This window comes from Lycium ferocissimum, chromosome 11, assembly GCF_029784015.1.
Source record: "Lycium ferocissimum isolate CSIRO_LF1 chromosome 11, AGI_CSIRO_Lferr_CH_V1, whole genome shotgun sequence".
Classification (NCBI taxonomy): Eukaryota; Viridiplantae; Streptophyta; class Magnoliopsida; order Solanales; family Solanaceae; genus Lycium; species Lycium ferocissimum.
Genome location: NC_081352.1, coordinates 47,543,706 through 47,556,956, shown reverse-complemented (window position 1 = coordinate 47,556,956; position 13,251 = coordinate 47,543,706). Strand labels below are relative to the sequence as shown.

General features: G+C 33.9%; 7 non-coding genes across 7 annotated transcripts; all 7 read right to left on the bottom strand.

The window, feature by feature from the left end:
* Nucleotides 1-85: 85 nt before the first annotated feature.
* LOC132038799 (small nucleolar RNA U49) lies at nucleotides 86-150 on the bottom strand. The gene has a single exon (XR_009410275.1). It is a non-coding gene; the product is annotated as a small nucleolar RNA U49 (small nucleolar RNA).
* Nucleotides 151-5,314: 5,164 nt separating this feature from the next.
* Nucleotides 5,315-5,400, bottom strand: LOC132038782 (small nucleolar RNA snoR77Y). Its single transcript, XR_009410259.1, has one exon. It is a non-coding gene; the product is annotated as a small nucleolar RNA snoR77Y (small nucleolar RNA).
* Nucleotides 5,401-5,477: 77 nt separating this feature from the next.
* LOC132038796 (small nucleolar RNA snoR2/U65) lies at nucleotides 5,478-5,633 on the bottom strand. Its single transcript, XR_009410272.1, has one exon. It is a non-coding gene; the product is annotated as a small nucleolar RNA snoR2/U65 (small nucleolar RNA).
* Nucleotides 5,634-5,780: 147 nt separating this feature from the next.
* LOC132038798 (small nucleolar RNA U49) lies at nucleotides 5,781-5,845 on the bottom strand. Its single transcript, XR_009410274.1, has one exon. It is a non-coding gene; the product is annotated as a small nucleolar RNA U49 (small nucleolar RNA).
* A 5,141-nt stretch (nucleotides 5,846-10,986) lies between these two features.
* Nucleotides 10,987-11,071, bottom strand: LOC132038779 (small nucleolar RNA snoR77Y). Its single transcript, XR_009410256.1, has one exon. It is a non-coding gene; the product is annotated as a small nucleolar RNA snoR77Y (small nucleolar RNA).
* Nucleotides 11,072-11,135: 64 nt separating this feature from the next.
* Nucleotides 11,136-11,293, bottom strand: LOC132038795 (small nucleolar RNA snoR2/U65). The gene has a single exon (XR_009410271.1). It is a non-coding gene; the product is annotated as a small nucleolar RNA snoR2/U65 (small nucleolar RNA).
* Nucleotides 11,294-11,439: 146 nt separating this feature from the next.
* LOC132038797 (small nucleolar RNA U49) lies at nucleotides 11,440-11,504 on the bottom strand. The gene has a single exon (XR_009410273.1). It is a non-coding gene; the product is annotated as a small nucleolar RNA U49 (small nucleolar RNA).
* Between the last annotated feature and the right edge of the window lie 1,747 nt (nucleotides 11,505-13,251).

Genomic DNA, 13,251 nt, shown 5'->3' with positions numbered 1-13,251 from the left:
AGCAGAATACCACAAAATCCCGGCGGTTGAACAGAAACGGAAGGAAACTGATCAACGGTGGATGGGAGTTAAGAGTGGAAACTGCTTCGCCGGTGTTGTTTAAAGTGTCATACGGCACTTCCTATTCCTGGGATGTCTTCCTCATTGGTGTTAAATACATACAAATTCAAAACACAAAAAGCAGTATCAAATAATCAATAATACTATACCATAAACATCAAGTTGAAGGACGAACAAAAGGAGCAATGGATGAATGAGAGTGCAGAGTTGAATATCAGTTTAAATAGACAGGTACAGGTGTGTATGCGTATGTGTATGTGTCTGTGTGAAACCCTAATTCTGAGAAGCCGCACGCGTTTGGGCCTCAATCTTTTTGTGGGCATTGGCTTGCGAAGGTCTTAGGAGCCTTGAAACAGGAGAATTAGCATGATTGTCCCTGTCTTAATTGTTGCCCCTCAAATTGCTTAGTCTTTAAATTTTGTCATTCACCATTTTAAGTAATAAAAAAGTGGTTGAAAATATTTCTGATATTCTCGATTCAAACTCTAGCAAAGTTAAAAAAAAAAAATTACACGGCAAAATTTCATAAAAATTATGCTTTTCGGGCATAGTCATGTATGATAACTTAATTTTTATAGAACTATGTCGAGTTTCTATGTAACTCTACTCAGATAGACATAGTTTCTATAAATCTTGCCTTGCAAATATTTTTTTTTTACTCTCCCAGAATTCAAACCCTAAATCTCTGATTTCGTAGACCAACGAATAGGAATATTTTGACCCACATATTTTCATAAAATGAGCAGGAGGAACAAAAATTAAAGACCAGCGATTTGAGGAGCATTAATTAAAGAAAAATTCATATAAAGCGCAATCCGCGCAAAAATTGTTTTGATGATTAATTAGGGCAATTTGCAGGATTATCCTTCGCTGGGGGTGGTCTTTAATTTTTTACCTCAAATTGGTGGTCTTTAATTTTTGGCCTCTACTCATGCAAATTACCCTTGCATGGTCAGGTTTGCAAAATTATGCCTTATGGCAAAATTTGCAAAAGCGAGTAGAAAGTTAAAGACCACCACTTAAGTGACAAAACTTAAAGACCACCAATTTGAAGGACAAAAATTAAAGACCACCCCAAATGAAGGACAATCTGCGTAAAAAAAAGAATTAATTAGATTAGCAGCCCATTAATTTTATTTTAAAAAGTAATTCTACTCCTTGCGGGTTATTGCTCAAAAAAGCCCCTATTTTCGGTGTGATCTTTAGTTTTTTGCCTCTTAAATTTGTGGTCTTTAATTTTTTCCTTCAACACTTTTGGCACAGCATGAACTAAATTTCAATCGGCATATTTAGCGTTTAGCTTCGACATATGTATCATAACATCTCACAAATTATGCCGGACAAGACAAACACTTTCAAAATTTAACATAGTCTGAAAAAGGCATAAGTTTAGATTTTGCTCGCATAGTTAGCTTTTAGCTTCGGCATATATATCATCACATCCACATAAGTTATACCAAAAAAGGCAAACTTTTAAAACTCAACATAATTTGAAAAACACAACAAAATTTATGCCGCGTAACTTAATTTTTACAGAACTTGTGTCGACTGTTGAGTAAGGGAAAAAGTTCAGTTTCCGAAGATAAAAATATTACAGAACCTATGCTGACCGAAGCATAAGCGAAGCATATCTGGTTATTTTCATTAAATAAGCAGCAAGGGCAAAAATTAAAGACCACATATATGAGGGACAAAAATTAAAGAACAATTCGTATGAAGGATAATCCGTGGTAAAATTTTGATGAGTTACAAGGAAAAATTAATTGGCAAAGTCTCTCTAATTTTTTTTAATTCATGATCAGGATTCCTAATTTTTTTGTTTTATATAAGATGAGATTTAAAACTCTAAATCATTGCTATTATTCATAGCAAACCCTAAATCCCTACTCTCGAACAACATAATGAGTGAAGCGACAGTATTCAATATGATTTACCGAATAATAAATGGAGCATGAAGAGTAAGGAGAAAAAAAAAATCACCCAACAATAGTTTTTATATTAATACCCTTTCACATAACCCAAAAATATGTCCAACAGCCCTAGCTAAAGTATTTAGCTACACGAAACATAAAGACATAACACAAAATTAAAGAGAAACATAAAATCTCACAATATTATTAAAGAAGATGAAGATAAAAAGCTTGAAATCTTGTTCTTAAAAGTTTCACCCCAGACCCTAATAATATTCCTTGAACTCTTGTTCTTAAAAGTTTCACCCCCAGACCCTAATAATATTCAATACAGAGAGAAACTAAAAAGTTGAGCATATCTATGGGTGGGCATGATACGATATGGTACGGTATTATTCGGTATGGTTCGGTATTTTAAAGTTTAATTTCGATATTTTGCGATACGATAAATCTGTAACAATAGTTTGTTTGACTTCGACTTACATTCATATAATAGAGAATTATGACTTCGGCTATTCAAGAAACAAGCAAATACCAAATTACACGACAAGGTAACAACAGAAGAATTACCCAAGTGAAAACTTCTCACACAATTTGAATCAAGAGAAGGCAATAACCATTAACACAACTGGAACTCCGGGCAGCAACTATACCAACAAAAAGATATCAAAACAAGCAAAAATAAATTGAATGCAAGAGACACCAAATACGTGGTAAAACCCCTTCAAGGTAAAGAGGAAACATTTACGAGTGCAAAGCTCTACTATATCAAATGAGGGTTACAAAGTTCTCCAAAATGGCTACAATATGAATGCTACATACGGAGTAACAATAGCAACAACAATACAACTGAAGAAAAGAGAGAAATCACCAAAAACGAGTCTACTGTTCACTGCTCGAAAACTGCTGCTACAAACCTTCGAAACCGATCTCCACCGTTCAGATTGAAGAAAAATGTGTTGATAGCACTAAGTTAGAATTTCACGCAAATCCAACGGTTAGATCAACAAGAATCGTCAAAATAACGAAGCTGGACGCACAGAATTTTCAGCAAAGACAAACTCTCTATTTCTCTCACTTGGTTGCCTCATTTCTTTTCCCTCTTTGTTGGGACCAACCCTAAAAATCAAACCACTCAAGTCTATATATACGTGGGGCAAAATGATATGTGGGCTAGGACCAAAGGGTGTTTTGTTATCCACATAGGAATGGAAAAAGTCCAAAAACCCAACAATTCTCCCCCTCCCGACTATATGGCTGTGCATGTTAACGGTTAAACCAATAACCCGAACCGATAATTGGGTTAATGGTTCGGGTATCGAGTGGTGTTCTATAGTTATTGGGGTATCGGTTCGGGTCTCGGGTTCACCACTTTTGTTAACAGGTGAACCGATAACCCGATAACCATTTATTTAATTATAATTATACCCTTCCATATACCCTATAACCTTTCATATATAATTTGTGGAGTCCAACCCAGTGAATTCATTCCATTATTACCCTTCCATTTATAATTACTTAGTAAATCCTAAGTCAATTTATTTCTCACTGGTGAAGTTAGCTGCAAGGTTTTACAAGAACTTAGCTCGAATGTCAAAGCTTCTAATTGCTTCCAAAGGTGTGAAACAAACTTTACCAAGCATCAAGTACCAAATGCTTGTGGAAATAACTTGCAGGCAGCTAACAGCTCCTCTCTACAATTTTGTGCCACTGATGCAACGGGTAAAGAGAGCAAAAATGAGGAGAGTTGTTGAGGACTCGAATGAAGAAGCATAAAAAAGACAACAATATCAAATTGGAAAGCTGTCAGCAGTGGTCTAGGAACTAGGATTCATGTAAATATGAAGAAAATTTTTCAAGTTTTTAATGTGTTGGAGATGTATTTTTTTGGATACACCCCACAAATCACGTATTTATCATATCCTCCATAACTCATCAGGTTTCTCTTTCATAGTTAAATACATGTATTTTTTTTCCTTTTTTTTTGGGCTAAATATTTGGGTTGTATTTCATTATAGTTTAATGCACGTATTTTTTTGAGCTAAATATTTTGGTTGTATTTCCTCATAGTTAAATACATGTATTTTATTTTTATTTTTATTTTTTGGGGCTAAATATTTCGTCTGTATTTCCTTATAGTTTAATACATGTATTTTTAAATACAAAGGAACATAAGAAAATACACTCTATATAAAAAAATACAAGCGAAAATATAAAAAATACCACTGTATTTCCACCAAAAAATATGAACACATCTAAATCTTTTAAAAAAAAATACACTGTTGTCGTGAGGAGAAATACAACATAAACAAAAACGCTAAAATTTACCAAAATTTATTACTTGTAATGGGAGTAAAAATCGTGCTAAGATGTGAGAGAAATCGTGCTAATTATGGTGAGGAATAATGAGAGTAAAAATTGGATAGAGAGAATTTAAGATGTGAGAGAAAAATATTTAAAAAAGAAAAGAGATTATGAGTAAGTAAGAGAGTGATACCTTATTTTTAGGAAAATACACTGCATTTATAAAAACAAGTTATAAATGGTAATTTAATAAATAATTAAGCTACTAATAATAAATAGAAAAAAAGATAGTTAATGTTAATAAATAGATCTTAGACATAGCTATAACAAGTAAATTTTCCAAAGTTTCAATATATTAAATTAATTAAGTCCAGATATTGCAGTTGGTTTCCATGGCAAGAGGGCAGCAAACACTAGATTTCCTTGTTCATTCTTCCTTCTCCAGATAAAAGTTAGGGAATTGGACTTGAAATCACAAACCTGAAGATCCAAATTGGAATAGCTAGCCCGTTTAGATATATATTTGAATGTCACATAAAATTTATGGAAGTTAAACTTGTAATAAATCATTGTAGTATATAAAATACTGTAAAACTTGAAGATTGGATATTCACTTAAAAGCTACGTAAAATATACCTTGGAATAACAACTTTTTATTTTAAAAAAATAGAGTTCAAAGTCTAATTTTGCAGCCAATTTCTAATGTTCATAAGCCCTATAACAGCGCTAATTTCCTTTATTTGACAAGTTTAACCATTTTCTTATTTTAAAAGTTCATAAATTTCAAATAGTAAAACTTCAAATATCCACAGACTAATATTTGATGCTGAGAAGAGTATAGTTTTGTAGTATTATTAAGCATTAGATGAAAATTTAGAACATGTTCATATTCATTAAACATAAAACATAGTATGAAGAAAAATTTGGTGTATCTGCCACCTATAACTGAATTCTTTTTAAAAATGAAATAAGATAATTAGCCTCTCCAAATATGATTTAATTGAAAATCCTATATTGATAAGGTGAGATGAAAGGTAATAGACAAGGCTCAGATTCAGCCGAATTGACATCAATGTAAATGTTCAGACGGTAATTCCAAATATTTAATAAAAATCCTCATTGGCTTCATTACTCACTAAATAAAATTCGAGAAGAGACTGTTTTTTTTTTCAGAAAAAAATAATAGTTAGAAGAGATAATAAAAATTGTAATCGCACGAAACGGCTCCGTGTAGGAATTGAAAGATCCATACACAGATTCCTATCAAAATGCGAAATGTTAATTAAAACTTATTATTGGTCCAATCATAGCATCTGTCGGTCTCGCTTATTTTTGCTACCGTCGACGTGGCATCGGACCGAATAAATTAAAAATTGAAAAAACCTCAGAGACCCGTTACAAATCACACAAACAACGGCAGAGCAGAATACCACAAAATCCCGGCGGTTGAACAGAAACGGGAAGGAAACTGATCAACGGTGGATGGGAGTTAAGAGTGGAAACTGCTTCGCCGGTGTTGTTTAAAGTGTCATACGGCACTTCCTATTCCTGGGATGTCTTCCTCATTGGTGTTAAATACATACAAATTCAAAACACAAAAAGCAGTATCAAATAATCAATAATACTATACCATAAACATCAAGTTGAAGGACGAACAAAAGGAGCAATGGATGAATGAGAGTGCAGAGTTGAATATCAGTTTAAATAGACAAGTACAGGTGTGTTCTCGATCTTTTTGTGGGCATTGGCTTGCGAAGATCCAAGGAGCCTTGAAACAAGAGAATTAGCATGATTGTCCCTGTCTTAATTGTTGCCCCTCAAATTGCTTAGTCTTTAAATTTTGTCATTCACCATTTTAAGTAATAAAAAAGTGGTCGAAAATATTTCTGATATTCTCGATTCAAACTCCAGCAGAGTTAAAAAAAAAAAAAAAAAAAATTACAAGGCAAGATTTTAGAAAAATTATGCTTTTCGGGCATAGTTCTGTATGATAACTTAATTTCTATAGAATTATCTTGGAGTTTCTATGTAACTCTACTCAGATAGACATAATTTCTATGAATCTTGCCTTGAAATTTTTTTATTTTTTTTTTGCTCTCCCAGAATTCAAACCCTAAACCTCTGATTTCGTAGACCAGCGAATAGGAATACTTTGACCTACATATTTTCATAAAATGAGCAGTAGGGACAAAAATTGAAGACCAGCGATTTGAGGAGCATTAATTAAAGACCAAATTCATATAAAGGGCAATCCGCGCAAATATTGTTTTGATGATTAATTAGGGCAATCTGCAGGATTATCCTTCGCAGGGGGTGGTCTTTAATTTTTGACCTCAAATTGGTGGTCTTTAATTTTTAGCCTCTGCTCATGCAAATTCTGCCTTGCATGGCCAGATTTGCAAAATTTTGCCTTAAGGCAGAATTTGCAAAGGCAGAAGGCAAAAGTTAAAGACCACCAATTTGAGGGACAAAACTTAAAGACCACCAATTTGAAGGACAAAAATTAAAGACCACCCCAAATGAAGGACAATCTGCGTAAAAAAAAAAGAATTAATTAGATTAGCAGCCCATAAATTTTATTTTAAAAAGTAACTCTACTCCTTGCGGGTTTTTGCTCAAAAAAGCCCCTATTTTCGGTGTGATCTTTAGTTTTTTGCCTCTTAAATTTTGTGGTCTTTAATTTTTTCCTTCAACACTTTTGGCACGGCATGAACTAAATTCAATCGGCATATTTAGCGTTTAACTTCGACATATGTATCATAACATCTCACAAGTTATGCCAGACAAGGCAAACATTTTCAAAATTCAACATAGTCTGAAAAAGGCATAAGTTTAGATTTCGTTCGTATAGTTAGCTTTTAGCTTCGGCATATATATCATCACATCCACATAAGTTATGCCAAAAAAGGCAAACTTTTAAAACTCAACATAATTTGAAAAACACAACAGAACTTATGCCGCGTAACTTAATTCCTACAGAACTTGTGTCGACTGCTGAGTAAGGGAAAAAGTTCAGTTTCCGAAGATAAAAATATTACAGAACCTATGCTGCCAAAGCATATCTTGATATTTTCATTAATAAGCAGCAAGAGCAAAAATTAAAGACCACATATATGAGGGACAAAAATTAAAGAACAATTAGTATGAAGGATAATCCGTGCTAAAATTTTGATGTGTTACAAGGAAAAATTAATTGGCAAAGTCTCTCTAATATTTTAATTCATGATCAGGATTCCTAATTTTTTTTTTTTTTTTACAAGATGAGATTTAAAACTCTAAATCTTTGCTATTATTCATAGCAAACCCTAAATCCTTTCTCTCGAACAAGATAATGAGTGAAGCGACACTATTCAATATGATTACCGAATAATAAATGGAGCATGAAGAGTAAGGAGAAAAAAATCACCCAACAATAGTTTTTATATTAATACCCTTTCACATAACCCAAAAATATGTCCAACAGCCCTAGCTAAAGTATTTAGCTACACGAAAGATAAGGACATAACACAAAATTAAAGAGAAACATAAAATCTCACAATATTATTGAAGAAGATGAAGATAAAAAGCTTGAAATCTTGTTCTTAAAAGTTTCACCCCCAGACCCTAATAATATTCCTTGAACTCTTGTTCTTAAAAGTTTCACCCCCAGACCCTAATAATAATCAATACAGAGAGAAGCTAAAAAGTTGAGCATATCTATGGGTGGGCATGATACGATATGGTACGGTATTGTTCGGTATGGTAATTTCAATTTTTGATTTTTAAAAGTACTATACCATACCAAATTAATTCGGTATGGTTCGGTATTTTAAAGTTCAATTTCGATATTTTGCGATACGGTAAATCTGTAACAATAGTTTGTTCGACTTCGACTTACATTCATATAATAGAGAATTATGACTTCGGCTATTCAAGAAACAAGCAAATACCAAATTACACGACAAGGTAACAACAGAAGAATTACCCAAGTGAAAACTTCCCACACAATTTGAATCAAGAGAAGGCAATACACACTAGCACAAATGAAAATCCGGGCAAAGAATTATACCAACAACAAGATATCAAAACAAGCAAAAATAAATCGAATGCAAGAAACACCAAATACATGGTAAAACCCCTTCAAGGTAAAGAGGAAATATCTACAGGTGCAAAGCTTCACTATATCAAATGAGGGTTACAAAGTTCTCCAAAATGGCTACAGTATGAATGCCAAATGCGGAGCAACAATAGCAACAACAATACAACTGAAGAAAAGAGAGAAATCACCAAAAACGAGTCTACTGTTCACTGCTCGAAAACTGCTGCTACAAACCTTTGAAACCGATCTCCACCGTTCAGATTGAAGAAAAATGTGTTGATAACACTAAGTTAGAATTTCAAGCAAATCCAACAGTTAGATCAACAAGAATCGTCAAAATAACAAAGCTGGACGCACAGAATTTTCAATGAAAGACAAACTCTCTATGTCTCTCACTTGGTTGCCTCCTTTCTTTTCCCTCTTTGTTGGGACCAGCCCTAAAAATCAAACCACTCAAGTCTATATATATGTGGGCCAAAATGATATGTGGGCTAGGACCAAAGGGTGTTTTATTATCCACATAGGAATGGAAAAAGTCCAAAAACCCAACAATTCTCCACTCCCGACTATATGGCTGTGTATGTTGACGGTTAAACCAATAACCCGAACCGATAATTGGATTAATGGTTCGGGTATCGGGTGGTGTTCTATAGTTACTGGGGTATCGGTTCGGGTCTCGGGTTCACCACTTTTGTTAACAGGTGAACCGATAACCCGATAGTAATTTATTTAATTACAATTATACCCTTCCGTATACCCTATAACCTTTCATATATAATTTGTGGAGTCCAACCCAAAGGAATTCATTCGATTATTACCCTTCCATATATAATTACTCAGTAAATCCTAAGTCAATTTATTTCTCAATGGTGAAGTTGGAAACAAGGTTTTACAAGAACTTAGCCCGAATGTCAAAGCTTCTAATTGCTTCCAAAGGTGTGAAACAAACTTTACCAAGCATCAAGTACCAAATGCTTATGGAAATAACTTGCAGGCAGCTAACAGCTCCTCGGGTAAAGAGAGCAAAAATGAGGAGAGTTGTTGAGGACTCGGATGAAGAAGCATAAAAAAGACAAAATTGTCAAATTGGAAAGAGTCGTCAAGAAAGTGGTCCGGGAACTAGGATTCATGTAAATATAAAGAAAAGATTTCAAGTTTTTAACGTCTTGAGAGATGCCAACTTCCGAAACTCCATTTATAGCTTATACTAAGCTGCAGCACTTTCTTTTGTAGCTACTTTATTCATTTTGCATCTCGTTAATTCGTTTCGATTCTCGCTTTGAAGATGGGTTCTTTGTTCTTGAAAAAATTTCGTGTGATATCTTAACGGTTAAACCGATAACCGAACCGATAACAATCAAAAACCGATTAACCAATAACTCATTAACCGATATCTTAATGGTTCTTTAAAGGTTTAACATGTCTACAAATCGATAACCGATAACTTTCAAACCGAACCGAACCACCCGATACGCAGCCCTACCCGACTATGTGAAGGAGACCGCCATCCCGACGATCGAGCAACAATCCTCAAACTTCCCTCTTGCCAAAGATTTAGTCATCATGTCGGATCCATAATCATCCGCGTGAATCTTCTCAAGTTCAAGCAACTTAGAATCCAACACATCACGAATCCAATGGTATCTTACATTAATATGTTTTGACCTACCATGAAATGTAGAGTTCTTGCCAAGTTGAATAGCACTTTGACTATCGCAATAAAGCACATAACTCTCTTGAGCAAAGCCAAGTTCCTCCATAAATCTCTTCATCTAGAGCAACTCTTTACAAGCTTCAACGGCAGCAATAAGCTCAGCTTTTATAATAGATAAAGCAACACATTTTTGCAACCTAGATTGCCAAAACACGACCCCCTACATAAGTAATCAAGTAGCCTGAAGTAGACTTACGAGTATCAACATCACTGACCATATCTGAATCAGTGTAACCACAAAGAATAGGCTTTCTAGTCCCAAAACACAAACTAGAAGTGCCACAAAGATATCTCATAATCCACTTCACAGCATTCCAATTCTCTCTTTCTGGATTAGAAAGAAAACAGCTAACAATACCAACAACATGAACAATATCTGATCTTGTACAAATCATCGTATACATCATACTGCCAACGGCTGAAGCATAAGGAACTTCCTTCATACCTTCCTTCTCATCATCACTGGAAGGACACTGCTTCGTGCTTAATTTGAGGTGCATAGCAAAAGGTGTCCTGACAACGTTAGCTCTATCCATGTTGAACCTTCAAAGTACCTTCTGAACGTACTTCTGTTGTAATAACCACAACTTCTTGGCCTTTCTGTCACGAACAATCTGCATGCCAAAAATCTGCCTTGTTGGTCCCAAGTCTTTCATAGCAAAAGACTTATTCAACTCTTGCTTCAACTTCTGAATTCTGCAAGCATTATGACCAACAACAAGCATGTCATCAACATAAAGTAATAGAATGATAAAGTCACCATCAGAGAATTTTTGCACAAAAACACAATGAACTGGCCACCTATAATTGAACTTTTTTTTTTTTTTCAAAAAATGAAATACTAATACAATTAACCACTCCAAGAATGATTTGATTCAAAATTCAAACTGACAATAAAAGAGGTGATATGGAAAGTAATAATGAAGCCTCAGATACAGCCGAATTGACATCAATGTAAATGTTCAGACGGTAATTCCAAAATATTCAATAAATCATCATTGGCTTCATTACTCACGGAAAAGCTTTTTGTTTTTTATAAGAAAAAATAATAATTAGAAGAGATAATGAAAATTGTAATCGCACGAAACGGCTCCGTGTAGGAATTGAAAAATCCATACACAGATTCCTATCAAAATGCGAAATGTTAAATAAAAACTTGTTATTGGTCCAATCATAGCATCTGTCGGTCATCGCTTATTTTTACTACCGTCGACGTGGCATCGGACCGAAAAAATTAAAAATTGAAAAAACCTCAGAGACCCGTTACAAATCACACACACAACGGCGGAGCAGAATACTACAAAATCCCGACCGTTGAACAGAGACGGGAAGAAACTGATCAACGGTGGATGGGAGATGAGAGTGGAAACTGCTTCGCCGGTGTTGTTTAAAGTGTCATACGGCACTTCCTATTCCTGGGATGTCTTCCTCATTGGTGCTAAATAGTTAATACAAATTCAAAAACATGAAAACGCAGTAACAAAGAGTAATAAAAAATTCTAAACAATAAACACCAAATCTAAGGACTAATAGAAGGGGCGGTGAATGAATGAGAGTGGAGAGGTGAATATACCACTTTAAATAGACAAAGTACAGGTGTGTGTGTGTGTGTGTGTCTGCGCCCGTGAGAAACCCTAATTCTTAGAAGCCGGACGTGTTTGGGCCTCGGATCTTTTTGCGGGCATTGGCTTGCGAAGGTCTAAATACCGTTTGCTCATGAGAATTATTCACTTTTTCTCTAAAAAAATTTTAAAATTTTTATTTGAAATTCAGCGTTCCACCATAAAAATTCTAAATATCATTGGAAGTTATATTTGGAATTTGGAAGCACCTAAAACACTTTTCTCACTTTCAGGATATTTAATAGACTTTTTGCCTTGAAAATCAAATGTTTTTTTACTTTATTTGAAATTTTGAAGTTGGTGTTGTGTTTGGTTATATATTTGCAAAGAATAATTGATTGTTTGAATGTATTGAAAGTGAAAAAAGTGAAAACAAGATTTTTGGTATTTTTCACATTCCTGAAATTTTCATGGCCAAACGTTGATTTTCAAATAAAGTGAAATAATTTTCCGAAAAAAAAGTGAAATTCTCATGGCCAAACCGAAACAACCAAATATTCTTTGCAAAAAATATAACCAAACTCAACTTTATCTTCGAACTTCAAAAATTTCAAATTAAGTAAAAATTGAATATTTGGTTTCTATGCCCAAAGACCTACTTAATTGGATTAGCACTCCATTAATTTCATTTAAAAATAATAATTGTACTCTTTATTACAAGAAAAATTTAGTTGGCAGTGTCTCTTTAGTTATTTAATTCATAGAAAAATTTAGTGGCAGAGTCTCTTTAGTTATTTAATTCATGGTCAGGAAACCTAATCTTTTTTTAATTATTAAGATGACATTTAAAGCCATAAATCTTTACTACTTATGTGACACTTTTCGTTTTTTCAGAATCAATTTGACCAAACTTTGAAGCTAAATTGGATTAAATTAACTCAATATTTTAAGATTAAAATTTATATATTTGAAAACTAAATGAAAAGTACATGATCAAATATTGTATTTTTTAGTGCTAAAAAAAATACAAAACTCTAACATTGTGGACTCCGACAGATCACCCGCAATCGCAAAGCATCATTTGCAATACGCAAATTCCTTCATTTACTTCGAAGATCCAAATTTCACTTTGTTACAACTAGTTAGCAGACCGCATCTTCATTTCACAAACCTCATCTGCGGCTTCGTAGATTGCCCACTCAATTTAATTACTAGCTTTCTGTTTAAAATTGCGGCTCCTCTTCGCTGCTTTGCTGTTGGCAAAAGACATCTACGATTTCACGTATTCTTCGCTAATTCACCTTTTTCACTTCTGGCAACTTTTTATACTTTACTCAGCATTTCCTAGAAAACACCAAAAACGTAAGAAATGATCCAAAAACATACTTAATATAGTACAAAAGCTTACGAGAAGGATGTGCAAACTACTACAAATTCACAACTCATCACCTGGTAAATTGTTCAACCCAATTTTCGTGCTAAATTAAAGTGAGACTCTATCGACTGCACCGTTATCCTTCAATAAAAATAAAAGATAATATATAAATGCACCAAACTTATGGCCGGAAGAAAGACGCTTTCCAACTTTGGGTATGTAAGTAAAAGCACTTCAACTTGTATAAA